This window comes from Acanthaster planci, linkage group LG10 (genome assembly GCF_054643075.1).
Source record: "Acanthaster planci isolate LZ-2023a linkage group LG10, COTS_SCS, whole genome shotgun sequence".
Taxonomy (NCBI): Eukaryota; Metazoa; Echinodermata; class Asteroidea; order Valvatida; family Acanthasteridae; genus Acanthaster; species Acanthaster planci.
In genome coordinates this window covers 3,417,444-3,432,511 of record NC_141786.1, presented here as the reverse complement: position 1 = coordinate 3,432,511, position 15,068 = coordinate 3,417,444, and positions in this window count along the sequence as shown.

Below are 15,068 nucleotides of genomic sequence, written 5' to 3'. Positions count from 1 at the left end.
TATTGACATACTTGTCGTTAACAGTGTTTAAATTAGAAAATCATTTATTTAAAGTGATAATATTAACACCACCCGCCGAGTAATCACAAGTTCTTTGAGCGAGCTCAATAATGCATACGTTTTTATCGCGTTACCCAGCACCGATAACTCAAAACACGAGTGAGTTGTGAGGTGTGCGATGTGGGGTGTTGTGGGTGTGTTTCAGGGTTGGTTGGAGTTGATTTGAGTGGGTTGTGTAGGTATAGGAGGGAGGTGGAAGGTAGGGGTGGTTTTTGTGTTTTTACTTTTAATTTTCTGGAAATGTCACTTTTTTAGTCGGGTTGGTATAGGAGAAAATTTTGGTCTAGGATCATCATTTAGAATACTACTCCCCCTTTGTACCCCATGATCATCGCCGCAATTTTTTGTTGGTAATCTGCATCCCTAAAACGTTGTGTACTACAGTATGGGAAGTTAAATATTCATGCCATTGTTGGTGCTTGATATGATCTGACAACAACATCAAATTTTGTGCTTGCGCAGTTGCTTTAATTAGGTTGTGTACCCGAAGTGTTCATGAGCAGTTGTTGCCCTTGTCGAACTTTTTCTTCTGGACTTCTTCTGGGAATTAATAGCCAAGCTGTTTGTAAGATTTTGAGTTTTATTTGAATCATTTTATGGTATTTTATGAGATCTAGTGCTAACTCCCTGTGATGAAACAGCGCATTTTGTTTTTCTTGAACTTAACTATCCTGTGATGTTATGTTCAACATGTTGTTGATCAGTCTTAGCCAAATTCGTACAAAGACTTTGAAAACTGATGTTTTGGATTGACAAAGTAAAATGACAAACATATGCATGGATAATGGAAAAGGGCATCATATCATTAAAAAAATTATTAAAAACGACAAAAGTAAATCTAATGTTAGATATTTTTTTCTTTCTGTTTCCTGGTCACTGCGATAGGTTGTACTTAATTCCAAAGTAAACACCACAAATATTGCTACGATATTACTGGCCTCACTTGTCCGGTTAAGCCGAGGCAGTACTCAGGCATTTTTGGAATTTTTGAATTGTTCGTCTGACCGGGCGGAGATGATCATCGAGCACTTTGATGTGCCAGAGTTGTAACTCCTTCTGTGTCCTTCCTCCATGGGGGACTGAGGAAGTCAACCCCCCTCAAAACTAAGTCTTATGCACAGACTTACAAAGTCATAAGGATGAGGTAAGTGTGGTTTAGCATGGGGTCAGGAGGTCAGTTTATGTAAATTCTGTTTGACGCTTAAAACTATATATCCCTTGTCCCGTCAACTTCATATATCTGACTGTGTCCCCCCGTGTAAGTATTGGTGTAACACACAGTGCATGGTAATGCTTCGAATCTGTCACAGGGCAAATGTACCCCTTTTATGGTGGTGAGCTGGTAGTTACCTTTCTTGTGGAGCTGTAGTCTGAAAGGGTTAAACGGGGATTCGGAGCATGACGAGGAATCAGTTATGCAGTATTCCTCCTTTGTCATCAATTCCATGTTGAAATTGTTTGTTACAAATCAGCAAATCAATCCCCCAGAAACGATGAAAAGTTGTTGGCGGCAAGCAGCCTGCGCTAACCTTGGAAAAAGTTTGCCACGGTATTGATCAACTCCATTCAACGTCAAAAGCTATACCGTTCAACAGGACCAATCAGGCGTTTCAGAAATTCTTATAGCCTTAACATCTATGGCCATGTAACTACAGTGCACCAACAGAACTCCTGGATAACACAGGACAGTTGTTATTCTTTGTGTTTGCCTGATCCTGAAGTCCTCAGCAGTCATGGATTGCTGCAATGGACAAGCAGAAAGGTGGCTCAGAATTTTGACAAGTATTGGAGCTCTCTACCTCGAAAGTGCCTTGAACGGAGCAGTCTTCCCTCTTCTTTCGGATTGGGATTGGGCGTCCACTCATCGAGCCGCCCGCAATTCAGTTGTCTCCGCGAACACTACTGCCGAGACAGAAACACATGCGAGCATCGCAGCCGCTGGCATTTTTGTCTCTACTGGTTTCCTGGAACTGATGTGTTCTCCCATTGCCGGCCTGGCAGCCGATAGATGTGGATTTGATGCCGTTCTTTTGTTTGGGTTACTTCTTTCCACATTAAAGTGCCTCATTTACGGACTTTTCAACACAACTATTGTAATTGTATCAGTTGGTCGTCTGCTTCAAGGAATAGCCAGTGCCTGTATCCAACCAATTGGATTTGCTAGGATACAATGCATGTATGATAAGTCATCGAAAGAGTTTAGGAGTATCCTGGCACTGGCAATGGCCAGGATATCATTCACGTATTTTGCTGGACTCCTTACTGGAGAGCTGTACAAATTAATGGAATGCCGCGTGCTTCTCATCTTTATACCCATGACACTTATGCTAATTAGTGGCGTTTTGATAACTTTCCGAACCAAAAATCTTCATTTGTCAAGTAAGCCTTCTGAAGAAAGCAAAACCACACACAGCGTAGTATTTCAGGGCGGCGATACCTTGCGATGGAGGGTCTTTGGCGACCTGCAAATCATCAACATAGCACTGTGTTTTTTTGTTGCTGACATAGGAAGGACGTCCCTTGAACCATCCGTGGCAGTATGGATGAAATCTACCTTTGGGGCTGACCTATCAACTATATCACTCGTATTCGGTTTGTTTGGTCTAGCAATTGTGTCTAGTAGTATTTTCAGCTCATGCATCCTTCCTGTCTTCAGAGGTCGATCGTGGATTTATGGGATTTTAACGCTGTGTCCCGCAGGATTGACTCTGATATTCCTGAATTCGTGTCGTGAAATGTACTGGGCTGGTTTTGCCTTGTTTGTGCATTTCTTTACCGCGAGTGGAACCCGTTTACTACTAACATTCATGTGCTTTACACTCGCTGCTAACCGCTACGCCGCAGTGTCTGGACTGTTGTTTGCTATAACCAACACGGGGATGGCAGCAGCGAGCCTTGCAGGACCTCTCGTTGCCGTGTGGCTCTTTGACCCGGTTTACCTTGTGTATGCAGTTGGTGCGGTACACTTGCTGTGCACTATTCCTATGATATTTCTTCGCGAGCTAGACTCTAGACGTGGGCCTAATATCGTGGATTATTTTCATGGCGACAACCGTAGCGAACAGGAGTACCGAATAGTTGATGTGCCTGGCGAGAAAGTTCCATTCTTATGTCGTTCAGTTCCGGTTCAACCCCAAGAACGGAGTGGTACAAATTGAAGTCTTGCGTGGCCGTAGGTGCATGAGAGCTGTCTTCACGAATTCGTGTTCAGTGTTGTTTGGAAAAAAAATATATGTTTAATGCATGTATTATATATATACACAGTACAACGGTTAAATACACAACTCGTCTTACATTACTAAAGCGCTAACACCTCGTTCCTCGCGCGAAGAATCCTTGACGCCCTCCTTCTCATTTTATAAATTTATTAGCTTGTGTTTGATATGTCTTCAATCTAGACGGGAAACGGGTAGTTTATATTGATTACCGTTTTTAAAAAAAATCACGTAAGCAGAGTGGAAAAATCCACGCATAAAGATGGCTGACCAAACTCTTATACTATTCTGTAAAACTGAGCTGCACAAAAAACAGTAGATATTACTGACACCACCAATTCTAGGAACAGGTAAAAGCGTGTATGGGTAACTAATGGCATACTGGGACGACATTATAAGACCAAATTATGACGTCCAATTATGACAATCAATGATGATGTCTGCAATTTGTTTAAAAAGTTATCCTGACTATATTTGTGTACAAAGTTAGCGGTTAGATGAGAATTTATATCTTTGGGCAGGAACGTGCTAATACCCACAGTGTATTATTAAAGTTTACGTTAAGTTCTAGATACCATCACAATTAATGCATAAAACGTAACGTAATTGTTTATTTCAAATAACGATTGTGCTTCTGATATTCTCATGATTTTCAAAGTGCTCGAAATCGCTTTCTGCTTCAGGTTCAGGCTTATTTTTCATACTTTAAATAGTTGAATACGCGTGGGAAAAGTTTAAATTTTTTTCCCTGGGCTGAGGCATGTGGTGATTTTTGAGAAACAGTTTTTGCTAAATAGTTGATAAAAAAAATAATAAGGCCAACTTCAATGACCTCCCTCTATTCCTACATCTGTTCATGCTTGACAGCCTTGTTCCGTCGCCGTAAATGTGGGGGCTTCCCCCTTACCCAGAAAAAAATACACTCCAACGAGAGTCTGGCCAATTCCCATGGGTATGTGTACAAATATCTTGCATCTGCAGATATCAAAGAACTGTTTCTACAAGGGCTGCCTGGCTGGCCCAGGCCCTGTCTGTGACCCATAAACGACCTAACTCTGTAAACGCTTTCGGGCCTCTTTGAAGCTTTGTGGCCTTCTAGGCACGTTAACGTGGTAATTCTAGACATACCTTGGCAGCAGAGTATCATTTCATGCAAAGACCCCCCCTCTATTGTGTCTTCTTTTGTGATGACGGAATCTTTAGAATTCATCTCAGATTTCCAGGGGTTGCAGTAGGCACAATAGCCTAAGGGTGTACAGCTTGTGCTTCACATTAGGGGGTCCCCCCTTCCCACATATCGTGCTGGATATACCGAATAGGTCATACTTAAGCCTGAGGCTATTCCATGTGGCTTTTTACTGAAAGATAGAACAGCTGTTGGTTCAAAGCTTACTACCTTTCCCTGTGGTTTCTCCGCGGATTTCATGGTTACAGGGTGCATAGGACACCCGCGAATGATTCTAAAACTATTTAGAACAGCATCTATGTTCAAAGAAATAAAAGTAGGGTGGGGATACAAAATCACCACGTTGTGCATCACTGGTGAAAAAAATGGCAACTGACATGGAGGGAAAACTTTTAAATGATACTACTCTCAAACGAGTAGAGAACACCATATATTTGGGAACACAAATTGATGAAAATCTAACTTGGCAAAGGCATTTTGGCTACATTACAGTTGAAAAATCTTTTTAAAAATATTGGTAGGCCTAGTATGAACAGTCAGTGTCTTCGCAGTAGCATATTACCAAAACGTATAGATGTAACGCTTTTATTTTACCGTATTTGAATGTCTCAACACTGACTTGGGGTAGTCCGACTCCTAAATGCAATAGACTACTTACTCCACAGAAACGAGCAATGAAGGTAATTGCAAGAATTGGGCTTCTTGAACACACACTGGACCCAATTTGAAACTATTAAAACTCACTGACTTGTATTATCTCAACTTAGGCAAATTTATACATTAACATATGAATCATGCATTACGTGCATGTTTTATTCATGTTCTACATTAACCCCAAATATTAATTCCTGTAATACTCGCAGTACAGCTGGTAACAAACTTCATGTTAGCGTTTGTAGAAGTTCCTTGTCCAGGAACAGCGTTATCCAACGTGGCACTAAATATTGGAATAGTCTGGATTATTCTCCTAAATCATTATCCACTTCTTCATAGCTTCACAAGAAAACTTAAACCTTACTCTCTAATTACATGCTAAAACATTATAATAGGGATAATAGCGGCCTTGATTACTGCCTTACAGCTATTTACGTGCTTTGTGTTCATCTGTCTCTCGCCTGTTTATCTGTCCATAGGCTGGAGAACACATACTGTTACTATTAGTTGCCATTAGTTGAAATATTAACCAACCTGGTATGTACGGTATATTTGGTGAAATGTTTATATACAGTCAGATATCATGTATGTATGGGCAGATTGTTGGTAATTTTGGAATAACCTAATTGTACACGTACTCCAGCCTGGATCCTTAAAGCTCTTTGAACAATAAAACTCAAGTATGGGGGGCCTGACGTTTCGATCCTAGTAGAACAGATTTTGCTAGGATCGAAACGTCAGGCCATCCATATTTTGAGTATTTGTATTTTAGGTCATTGTAGTCAGCAAGCAGTTTGCAGCAGTTTTGTATTATTATTTTTATTATTATTGGTTTATTGCTATTTATATACATACGTGTACAATACAAATTGCCTCGCCTCTCGTGCATTGAAATACAATGAGTACTGAAATTTAAGAAATACATATTTATAACAATAAATAATTAAGCAATAAAAGGAGTTAATTTGTATAACACTCGAAACTAGCAAAATAACAAATTACTTGGTATCATTCAGTCCCCTGACTGCAGTTGGATAAAAGCTTCTTCTAAACCGTTATGTATTACACATAATTACTCTGTAACGTTTCCCTGAACTTAACAACTCAAATAACTTATTCGCTGGGTGAAATTCGTCATATACCGCTGGTCCTGTTCTCTACTCTAGATCTGTTAATTTCTGAAACTGGTGTGAGATTACATATGTTTTGAATAAAACAAAATAGCAAGAAAAACTTTAAAAATCCAACTTTATTGAGGTGAGGCTTGTTGGATGACCCAGTGTCATTATTATGGATATCAGTGTTTGGAACAGAATGAGGGTTTACGTTGGGAGACAGAGATTTTTTTAAATTATACACGAGAGCACACAAGGGATATTTACAGATCGTGAAGTATTATTTTTAACAAATAACGGGGCAGAGTGATCGTTTAAGCTAGAACCATTTCTTGAACTGAAGGATTTCTTCCGAGTCCAATCACAAATAATCTGTCGAGGTAGGTTTTATGAGTATTTCCCCAGGCAGGTATATCATTGTGACTAGAGAGAAGGATAACGTATTGTGGCGAAATCTCCTAATTCTAATTTCTTCCTCGGTCCATAGACCAACAATAAAACATCAACAGGAATTCGTAAAGCCTGTGTCTGCGCATACGCGAAACACGACAGCAGGATTCCATATAGTTTGTACAGAGTTTAACATTTATAAGGTCATATTCTTGTATACGTTAATAGGAAGTAAATTGCAAATAGCCTTCATGAAAGACCAACTTACTTACGACCGAAGTTTTGTCAAAAATGTTGACAAAAACTAATTGTACATACTGCCTCCGAAAATTTCACTGTAAGGTGCAATCAGATGCTCATCTGAGGACACTGAAAATGAACAACTGGCTGGGTTTCAAGGCCAGTTTTCGTCAAAATAGCCTTCGAGCTTTAAATTTGCAAATAGTATCTATTGAGGGCGGTGTTTTTTTAGTTTACACAGAGCTTAAAGATTTTCAGACAGCGATGAATTTTACTATATGACGCAAACTACAGGACAGAGGGAGCCCCCCCCTCCCGCCTTTGTGTTGGTCATTGTTATATTGGTATCTTAGGAATTCCTTTCAGACATCGAGGGGATGTGTTTAGTGACAACAGGCTGGAGTGTGTAGGGATTGGACATTTGACATGGCCATGTATTGGACGAACCTTCATTCATTGAATTTGTCACCTGACTGTCTAACTCACGTGTAAAGTTGACAACCTCACTGTATGGTTGACTACGTTGCCGTATAACTGCTTGCAAGTCCCTGTAACAACAGTAGACCTACAACATAATGACGTAACGCAATGTTTACCGTGGTGCATTGTGGATGGAAGCTGATGGGGTCCTGTGTAAATTCGGCAAAAATGATCATATCTATAATAATGTCAAGTGTAAAGTTAAGGCATCCATCTATCCATCTCTATGTATTTTTATGTCCTTTGGTGCAAATTTTGTTTTGTTCAGAGAAGTTCAACATGTCTTAATGATCAGCAAGTAAATGACATGAAGTGTTTGATGTCCAAATATCACTGGTTATTTCACACAATTCGGTGTGCCAGAGAACATACGTTTTGATCAAGTATTTCAGTCAATATGTCAGTTACTTAGAATTTATAAAACTGGCACAATTCCTCACCATCAGATGTCTGGTGGACTGGATGAAAGGTTGAATCGTACTATTCAGACAACGCGGTAACTGGTGACTACGGCAGCTAGGAGAGCATGAAGCTGGTGGACCAATGGAATCTAGCATCGAACCCTCCTAGAGAAGCAAGAATGGCCTCTGAGGATGATGATGCATTAAAACAAACAACCACAACCCAGTGTGGACTTGGGACTGGGCGTGGTCTGTGTGAGGTTCTTTTCATTATCTTAGTCATTGGTAGGTGTACCAGCAGGCCTGCACTGCTGCGGAGTTTGGTTTCTGTAAGTTCAGTCTTCTTAATTAGCATCCCCTTCAACTGCCTCTTGTCACATTCTGCGTTATTTTTTAATAGATCTCAAAAACTGTCTCTCTGGTTGCTTATTTTCCATTATTTTGCGATCGTGAAGAAAACAGCGTGATGTTACAGTATTAATCGTTTACTTTTGATACAGCCCTAGATATTATTTGCCCAATCCACTTTTAAGCCGACCTGCAAGACAGCACATTCCAATGCATCCTTTCTTTAATACACAAAGGCCTTTCTTTATGTTCAAACGCCCCCTCACGTGATTCAAATGAGGTTTCAGTAATCGACGAGTACACGTACTACAATGACCACTCAAGTCACGATGATCTACTGGCGTCAGGATGATCAGGACGATCTCTGGCATTGGAGATACTTTCGGTAATAAGATTCAAACTATAGACCTTGTTCGTATACCGGTCGAGGTCGATACTTTTTTCCTCACTCAAAGCCTGCAAAAATGCAAGGGTAGTCAAGGCCCGTTCAACGACATCAAGAGTTATCGACGCACGATACCTTCATATAGAAGATGCGTGAAATGATGGTACGGACGTCACGCATGAAAACCGGACAAAACGGCCCCAAAAGAAAGCAAAACAAAGCGGATAATCAGCCTCAGGCAGTGGGCCAAGTAGCGTATTCGGGTCATTGATCGGCGCAGGGTCAAAAGAATTTTTTTTTACTTACGACAGCCTTGTTTCGCCAGCGAAAGAACCCGCAACCGAGTCCAGGTGAAAGCACTGTTTATTAAATGCTTTATTGCTTTTAACACCTTAACGTGAAAATGGGAAAAAACAGATCTCGAAAGAAACCTGCTCCCTATGTCCTCTGGACGGGCCACTTTTTGTTAGTCTTACTTCTTTTGTAAGCCGGCCAATAGTATAAAATTCCCCTCCCAAAAAGAGAGATTTCTTTATCGTTAGCAAATACAAGGCCCGCAACATTCAAATATTCGCTGTACATTGTACATTAGCATTCCAGCTAAATATCTTGCAGCCATTTTGAAATCAACTTTGTGTAAATCAGAAACAATTGTTTCTTTCAGTGCTGCCTACTAATTCAGTTTATTTAAGAAAGTATACTTTTCTAATGATGTGGTCGATGCACGTCGGCTGACATGCCCGTGGCATTGACCGCATTGATCTTCAAATGGCTAAACAAAACTGTATGTGTGATTGAGTAGAAACGTTGTAGTGATAATGAGTAGGTTTTCATGCATGCCAGATTCTTAAAAATCTTGGTCGGGAGATCCAAGGACTTGGATGGACAGAATTGCCTTCTCCCGGCCTTGAGATTATCGGAATAAAAGCAAAGCCCTTTGCAAGGGTACCACTGTGCCAAAAAGGCACAAAATATGGCCACCCTTTCTATCCCACAGTGCCAAATGAGCACTAAGAATTTCAACCCCTTGGAGCCATCCAGCCAGAAAGTTTTTCTAAGACGTAAGGACGCCCTCACATTAACATCCATTCGTGATTGATTGTCTGACGACAGGCAGTGTCGTCAGATACTATATAGGGGCCTAGACGACTAAAAAAGGAGCACAATTATGTCACGGTATTAATAAAGTATCCATTCAAAGCAGCACTCCACGTGAACATTAAGACAGTCTTAGGTCCAGGTTCACCTGCAATTAGCTTAATAAAACATTAATACCTCTTGAAGTGGAAACATTCAACACATACCATGAAATCAAAATGTTACTCTAATATTTTTTAGTAGTGTTAGCGTTAGTGTGCAGTGCATTACCATTTTTATCACACATTCGAGTAATATCGAATACTGCAGCCGAAGCATAGAAAATGAAGAAATTTTGCAAGAATTGCTGGTGGATAGCGCATCTGACATGTCTTCCACTTGTGCTGGCGATGCCAGTGATGTGGACAACAATGCCTATAATTTTCAACGTATTTACTGGTGAACCCGATACATATTTCGTTGTTTCGTACAGTTTGTGCCTTAATTGTCCAAAACAATGGTTCGTTCCTGGTGTAGTTCATGGGTGCAATCACGTATATCCCCCGTCCCAATTTATGTTAGGAATTTATGCCACTGTGGCAATTCTTTTCGTAGCTTCAACAAATGTTATGGACAAGACAGGCTAGGGTGATAGCTGTTGCAAATTAACACACACCTGGCTTGTGTCAAACAGCAAAAGCTTCCAATAAACAGTGCAACCCCAATGCACAATATTCCAATTTCTGAAGACTTTTGGAACTGTGTGTTTAAATTGGAATTGATGTTATTTGTAGTTGAGCCACTTTGTTCTGACATGGTTGCTCAGTGAAGGCATATTCTGCATGGCTAGTTAATTAGAGGGTTTAAAAATCCACGCCTACCATTTTGCGCTCCACAGACAAATGTAAACTGCGGTGATTTAGAAAGGGTAAGTTCTGTAAAGGAGAATGAAATTTTGTAAGCCGACAAATCGGTTTCCTCGAGGCAATTAGTTGTATTTCCACGTAAAAATGCCATACATGTAGGGCTACCACAGTACCCTCATTTTTCCAAAGTATGGACGATAGGCCTACTCGTGACAATGGTAAAGGTCCCTCGATTTTTTTTCAGACAATATATACTTCTTTTCTTCGTCATTACAGATCTGGCCAAAACCTTGTTCCAGACGAGACCATGGTCCAATTCAAGGGAAGAGTACCATTAAAACAGTGCATGCCAAGAAAGCCAACCAAATGGGCCATCAAGTGATTCTTCTTCAACGAGTCTGAAAAGGGGTAACGTGCGCGCACATTTTTCACAGGGCCACAAGCACGGACAGCAACAAGTGACAACTCAGAGACAGATAATGTAGTTGATCAAGGTACATCGACGTGCATGGTCAACTTGTTGTGGAACTTGTAATGGCTTTGAAAATCAAGGACACTGCATATTCGCTGATAATTAGCACGCCAGCCCAGCTCTAGTCAGTAAGTTGACCCAGCGCGGCTTTCGTTTTTGTAGAACTGTGCACTACAAGACTCAAGAGTTCCTCATTTTCCAAACCCGAATTAATACCCCATTACTTAAGAGGATAAACCCCTGTTTTAAAACCAGTCTGGACATCTATGTGTGGACATACCGCGTGTCACACTCATGACTAGTTACAGTAATTGTAGTGTAACTAATAGGCAAATTCGTTGCATAAGAAAGGTTCCACAGCGTCTCAGGGTCTCCCATTACTAAAGCGCTAACACCTCGTTCCCCGCGCGAAGATACCTTGACACTATCCTGATTAGAGACATTTTAAGTTATAAGTGTGTGTCTAAAATGTTTACAAACCAGAGGGACAGTGTTTGTTACAGTTACAAATTAGTGGGCTGTATTGATTCCCAGTTTGATGACATCACATTATCACCAGAGTTGTAAGTATACATAGAAGATGGGGGGTAAAAGTCGAACACTTTTACGTGCGGCGAGCGTGTGGCAGACAGAAATTAAAAGACGGAAACGAGGACGCTAGAAATATGGGAAAAGAAGCCAAAGGAAATAATTTAAAGTGAATTTAATTTATAAGTTTAAATCAGCAAAGCAGTGAATGAAAGCACAGGAAATCCAGTTTCTTTGTAAGTTAAACGTTTCACGCAAAATACCGTGAATAACAGACAAAAATATTTCTATGGTCAGAACGAGGCAAATTATATTTGGCGAGTATAATTAGCTTTATACCTTAAAGAGCCCCCAAAAGTCAGGAAGAGCCCCGCCCAGCCAGTGTCCTGGCGAAAGGAACGCAGCTGTCGGGCCACACGTAGGTAGGTCGGCGTAGAAGCCAGGAATTTAGCCTCGTCATGGAGCCACAACTCTCAAGCATCGACGGTCCCACAGCAGTGTCGGCCTCAGAAATGGTCCAGCGATGAGGAGAAGACGACACGGAGGTCCTTGCTCAACCCTGCCCATCCCCCTTTTTAAAAGCACATACAGAGTGTACACGGGCACTGAGGGCAATGGCAAACTGGTCGTCTACAGGTTTTTAACCCGCGTATTCTTTCAAATGAATTCCAATAAAACACCTCTGTGGGAGTAACAAATGCACAAAGAATGCGAATAAACTGGCATTACGGCGCACTAACATTTCCGCATAAAAAGAGAATTACACAAATTAAAGTGAATTTGATTCGCTTTACCAGTTCTGGGAGATTTTCAATTCCGGTATGGGTAACTATACTGGGACGACACGTTACACCATATTATGATATAAAGACAGTCAACGATGTTGGAATTCCGTTGTTTAATTGTCTACATGTGTACAGAGTTAATGATCACATTATTAGATTAAAATTTCTATATAGCGCCCTCATCCCAATGGGCTCTAAGGCACTTTACAATATATCAATACAAACGACGCTCACTTTAATACATTAAAAATAAAACTACAAATTCAGACAATGCATAACAAAGAGGCGTTTACATTAAAATACGAACAATTAATAAAAATATTTGGTAAAAAGATGTTTTCAGAGATTTTTTGAACAAAGGTTGTTGGGATCAGTTAGTTCGTTCTAACCATAACCCAGACGTACGGTATAATAGATCTGGGGGGAAAATTCTGACAAGTGTCCAAGGTTTAGAATGAAAACGATAGCTGAATTTTGCCCCAAAACGTGGTCAAGACTATTTTTCAAGTGTGCTAAAAGTTCGAGAGTGGATTAGGACAGCAGATGCTTTGCATGTCCATGACCGCGAAGTATTTCCTCCACATTTTTTCAAATTTAATTTTCTCTTCTCAGCGCTTTGTAACCACCGTAGAGGACAAGCGAAGATGAATCGTTCTACCAACCTATCTTGCCCCCAACTCCTGCCTCAACACAGGGCTCCATAGTTACTGGCGTTAAATTCAACGACCTCAAACAGGTGCCTTGTAATCATGAGAATTTTTGTACTTGCCACTGGATAGCACTCATGTTATGATAAAGACTATTTACTTAATTGTGATTTCTAATCCAGTCTAAATTCTCAGAGCTGATTATGTCCAAAATAAAGGAGGGTTTAAAAAGGTGCGATCCACCTTCTGTGTATTGTTTTATTTTGATTCTGCGCTAGATATTATTTGTTCGACAATCAACTTTTAAGCCGATCTGCTGCATAGAACGTTGCAGTTCAACCTCTCTGGCACACGAGGCGTTTACTTTATGCGAGGACGCCCCCCTGCTTTCCTGTGTTAATGAATGGGATTCTATTACTTAGTAAAACTTAATGCTACAATAACCAGTCATGTCAAACTGTATCAAAGGCCTTCATATAAAAGATGCGTGAGATGCCTGTGTGAACGTCACGCATGAAATGAGACGAAACGGCCTTCAAAAGAAAGCAAAACAAAGCGAAGAAATAAGCCTCAGGCGACGAACTCAGTGGCCTTTTCGGGTCATGGGTCTTTTCTAGAAACGACCTTTTTCACTCAATAAAAATAAAATGAAATCAAAAATGAGATGAATAAAATCCGTCTCTTTTCCCAGGTCTAGAGAGAAAGGAACTTCCTCCCTGACCCCTCCGGACTTGGCACTTTTTTCAGCCGTACTGCTGTTGTTGTTGTTGTTGTTGTTTTTTTCAGGCAGCTGATGGTATACGCATCCCCCCAAAAGAGAGCTCCCAACCTTGAGCACATACAGTACTCGTAAAGAACGTTCATTTATCCCGTGAACCAAGCCATGTGAACGCCTGTGCCTCACCTTCAGCAGCATGTACACCTGCATAAAAGTACACGTAGAGTTCTTGTACATTCATATTCATGTACAAGACCGATCCGTAATCCAACCAAAATCGGATAAAAAAATGGAACCTACATATTTTGTCATGAATTGTACTCAAGCTAGACAGTCAACCGACCGATGACACTGGAACCCCCCCCCTTCCCTATCCTGAACACTTACTATAGCCTGTAACGTTATTTTATCCCTTGACCTTAGCCACATGAATGTCTTGTATACCTTTGCGTCTCACGTTCCGAGCATGCTTCCGTAAAAGGTAAAATTTCCCCTCGATGTGCAATAATTAGTTAGCGTGGGTACGCGGCGCATTGTCACTTTTTCACATATTCTATACTTGAACTGAAGCCGATGCAAGGGAAAAGAAGAAATTTTATGACAGTGAAGTTGAATATTGGACATTTACATGGGTTTCTACAGCGAATGTGTCAGTTTGGAGACATTGGACATTTCCTATGGAAATGTACAAAATCATAGACATTCGCTGTAGGAACAGCGGAAGGGGGCGCTGAAAGGGTTAAACGTGGATTAAAATGTTTAGCGATTCGTCCTTTGTTGTCGAATCTGTTTGAATGGCTCGTTTCAAATCAGTGGATTAACCTTTCAACAACGATGGCAATTAAGTTATGCGTGGCAAGCAGATTGCACTTACCTTGGAAAAAGTACGAGCCACGGGTCCCTTAATGGGAAAGCAGAAAAGTGGCTGAGAATTTTGACAAGTATTGGAACCCTTTACGTAGAAAGCATTATGTATGGAATAGTCTTCCCTCTTCTCTCGGATGGGTATTTCGGCGTCCACACATCGAGCGTCGACTCGTGTCCTGCGTCGCGTCAGGCGATGTAATTTGTGACGCGACGCACGACACGACATACGACGCGAAGCATGACTCTGCGACGCGACAGGCGACGGGAGGAGTGACGTTTAGGCAGAAAAATGCAACATGGAAAGTACGTAAGACAGCACGACGCGATAGGTGACGGCACGATGCGAAGTATGACGTGACACTTCGTGTGTGTACAAACGTAATGGCAAGAAGGCGACAGCGCGATCAGTACGCTTGTGGGCGAGTGATGAAGCATGAATTCTGTACTTTTTCTCTTTCTTTTCCACAGGCTAACAACCTACAGCACTTAAACTGTCAGAAAAATCTTTGTCAGTTGGTACAAATGCTAGAGAAATGTTAAAAACTACATAAACACAATACGTACGTGGAACAACTCCTCTTTGCGTCTAAACGTGTCCGTGGCCGTCACACCGCAAAATTGGTGGGCATGAATG